Consider the following 3,385-nt stretch of genomic DNA (forward strand, 5'->3'; position numbering starts at 1 on the left):
TTAACCAAAGGCACCAGCTGCTGTGCTCTGGCTGTCATCACTGTGTTTCAGGCCAAAGCCCACTTCCCCTGGCCTGTTCCCAGTGACTGCTCATGGCAGGATACTAAGGCAGGCCCATTTCTGGAAGACACAGGACTCCTCTGAAGGGCACCTTTGGCTTGAGGACTCCTTGTTGGCCTTGCTGAAACTTCCTTAGAACAATGCTGCAGGCTAAGAACTTTCATCTCTCCTTCAGGGGGCTCAGATCATCTTTACAGCCTGCTGTCTCTCCCAGCCTCCTGCAGCTCCCCTTTTCCCCTTATCAGCATTTGCCCCAATAAATCTCTTACAAATCAACTACTACCTTTTGCTTCTCAGATGACTTGGACTAACACAAATAGTACCAACGATGTTCCAAGAAAACAGGTGGTGAGATTACGATTTGGGACTGAACCACCAAACATCCAGTGGCAAAGATATTGACTTGGTCAATTGGTGGGGCATAGATGGTCCCTAGCATAAGGTGGTGAGTCAAATGCTACAGGTTTCATTGATGGTGACCAGGGAGAACATCTTGATGGAGGGAAAAGATGTTGCAGATGTGATGACTGAGGCATTTGAAAGCTGTGGAAAGGAAAATGTCCTCAAAGACAAGAGAGTTAACCTATTCCTGCTAAGTCTTATCGATGCCAGCAGAGGGATAATGACAGCAGTTAAACAAGCAGTTAATGGCTTAGTGCGTGAGGCAGAGGGTCTCTTTGGTACCTTACAAAGAGGTCCTTACCTCTTGCAGTGTGGGAGAGAAGACACAATTGAACAGGCTGAAGATCAAATAATTAGAATTGCAGAGATCCTGATATTTTTGACTGTTCATTGAAGAACAGGGTGCTGGGGCAGTGGTGGCAGGGGACCTGGAACCCTGTGAAAACCTGGGACCCAGAAAATGGGGATGAGGGCATGTAGATGGATGACCTTGAATGTATTGTCTAGGCAGACTGCTGCTCCCTCCCCAAGTCCCTTAGGCTTGCAGAGGGATCCTGTCCTTCCTGGTAAGAGCTAGCACTTCTATTGTGCAAGAAGATGGTGTAGAGGTCTCTCCTTCACAAGGCAGCACATGTAGGTGCCCTCATCACCTCTCTTGTCTGACAGCCAAGGTTCAGTCCCAGCATAAAACCTGGGTGGGTACATGCTGGGAACAATTAAAAAGGAAGAAGATTATACCCCAGATGAGATGCAAGAATTAGCTAGTATCTACCACCATGGGCCAGAGGAGTACACCTTGGATCATATTTGAGATTGCTTGATCAAGGGACTTGGAATTTAACTTTCAGGACCTGAGATCTAACACTTTGGCAAGGACCCCAGGGAAGAAGGCAAACTCACTTCTAGGGTGATTCTTAGAAGTCTGGAAAAAGCAATTGTCAACACCAAGTGAAGTAGAATTTTCTGAGTTGCCCTCAGCAGGAAAGAATTCTGCGACAGGTCCAGGCTGCAGTGCAAACGTCACTGCTCATTGGTCCATGTGATCAGAGGAAAGGATAAAGAGGCTGAGGGAAGTGGGAGCTCTAAAATGTACCCTATAACCTTCATGCTCCTGCCACTGCAGGGATGTTTTTATGGGGTCCAACAGGCAGGAGCATGCCAGTACATCTTCTCCAAAGTGAAAGACAAGTGGGTGCATCTTGCTTCTCTACCACATGAGGGAAGCTCCTGGTAAGCCTCTTTGAGTCAGGGAGACAGACAATTGCTCTGGCCCATATTAGGTGTGACATAGAAAACGGCCAGCTTTGAGTGGGGCTCAGAGCAGGAAAAGGCTCTGCAGCAGGTGCAACATCCCTACTGCTTGGACCATGTGATTGGGCAGTCTCTATAGCTGTGGACATGTTAGTGTTGGGAAAAAGTGCGATGGGAAAAGATGGCACTTATGTCAAGCCCCAGGGGTAGAATCACAATGCAGGCCCCTGGGATTATGGAATAAGACCATGCCAACCATTGCGGAGAATTATATCCCTCATGAATAGATGAATGCCTTCTTGTGGGAGTGAATGAGTTCGCAGCTCTCACAGGACTGCATTCGTTACTGTGAGAGTGGGCTGTTACAAACTGAGGTTGCTCCTTGTGTTTCCTTTTCTTTGCACATGCCCGCTCTCTCTTCCTTCCTCTGCTGTGCCATGATCAGCAGGAGGCCCTCACCAGAAACAGCTTATGCCAGTGCCATGCTTCTTGAACTTCCCAGCCTCCAGAATCATAAGCCAAATAAACCACTTCTTTATGAATTACCTTGTCTCAGGTATTCTGTTCCAGCAACACAAAACGGATTAAGATGGGCACGAACTGTGAAGAGTTCTGTATCACATATTAATGCCCACTAGAGGCACTGAACAGCCAAGTAGACAAAATGACATGGTCGGTTGACATAAATCAGACTGCCACTGGCCACATGAATTGGCATGATGGGCACATGACCTGAGGGCCCTGGTAGCAGAGAAAGAGGCATCCATCTGGGAGACTGACCTCACGGAAATGAAGTAGATGGCATAGGCCTATGATACAAATACCACACCCTCCATAAGCCAGCCTTATAGAATGCAGAGACAGCCAACACTTACCATTAATCATTTGCTATCATTATGAATATCATTCATAATTAACAAAAGTTTCACATACAATAGCTCTCTGACCATGACGTTTCTTGATAGAGATTTAAGGAGTATCCCAGTTCAGCAGTAGTGACTAATGAAGGGCCAAGACCCTTCCCTCAGGGTTAATTATGAATCATGCAGTAAGAAATATGAGAGATTTTCATGGCCACCACAGGCTCCCATGTGCACTGCACAGGTCTACGTTTCCACCTCTGACCCTCACAACCAGCTGCTTTGCTCAGAAATCTATCACCACGTTTGCACTAAGGGTGTGCTTCCCCCAGGCTGCTCCCAGCCAATGACCCGGTGTGCCAGGCATACTAAGCAGAGCCCTGCCTGCAAGAAGCCGGCCTCCTCTGAAGGGCAACTTTAGCTCAAGGACTCGCCATAGGCTTGGCTGAAACTTGCTTCCAACAGCACTGCAGACTTAGAAGTAACTTCTTTCCTCCCAGCTTCCTTCCTTCCCTCCTTCTCTAGGTTCCTCTCTCTTTTTTTTTTTTCACAAGGGACAAACCTATATCATAGTCTTATGGCTCCTCCACCACCTCATTCTCCATTTCCCCCCAGTGGCATTTCCTCTAATAAATCTCTTGCACATCTGATCCCATCTTGGCATCTGCTTCTGATCCAGACTGACACAAATGGCTTGTATATGTGCTGGTGGGGCTTCTAAGACAGAATGGCAAATATGTCAAACTTGCATGCTAAGTGCAGTCAACTAGTAGTGGCTACCAGGAGAATGCTGAGATGAGAAAGATTGTAGA

This window comes from Cynocephalus volans, chromosome X (genome assembly GCF_027409185.1).
Source record: "Cynocephalus volans isolate mCynVol1 chromosome X, mCynVol1.pri, whole genome shotgun sequence".
NCBI lineage: Eukaryota > Metazoa > Chordata > Mammalia > Dermoptera > Cynocephalidae > Cynocephalus > Cynocephalus volans.